At 18.4% G+C, this 407-nt stretch overlaps 1 long non-coding RNA gene across 1 annotated transcript in view; it reads left to right on the top strand.

The window, feature by feature from the left end:
- The window catches only part of LOC110270999, a 27,293-nt gene that overhangs the window by 16,037 nt on the left and 10,849 nt on the right, over window positions 1–407 (top strand). The window lies entirely within an intron of this gene.

Below are 407 nucleotides of genomic sequence, written 5' to 3'. Positions count from 1 at the left end.
ATTATTAAAGAATAAATTTAAAAAATTCTAAAAAATATAAATTAAATAGAACGGTTACCTATCCTAGTATAATATTAACATCAATTTAGCTAGTTTCTAAAAATATATTTGGCTTCTATTATTTATGGATATAAATATTTATTGTGTCTTTTTATAAAGTCATTTAAAGCTATATATTATGGTTCATTAATGTTTATAAAGAGTTAAAGACCAAATTTATTTGAGTCAATTGAGAACAATATTTAATGGATGGTGCACTTTGACTACGTAATCACTGTAATTTTATATAACAGATCACAAATTGATTTATAATATGGATGAATTTGTATCTTTTAAATTTTAAATTTTTATTTTAGAAGGTAAAGTATAATTTTTTTAGTTTTAAATAATTTTTTTATATTTTTTCT

Source organism: Arachis ipaensis, chromosome B04 (assembly GCF_000816755.2).
Source record: "Arachis ipaensis cultivar K30076 chromosome B04, Araip1.1, whole genome shotgun sequence".
Lineage (NCBI taxonomy): Eukaryota > Viridiplantae > Streptophyta > Magnoliopsida > Fabales > Fabaceae > Arachis > Arachis ipaensis.
Note: the sequence above shows the minus strand (reverse complement) of the source record. Positions and strands in the feature narration are given on the sequence as shown.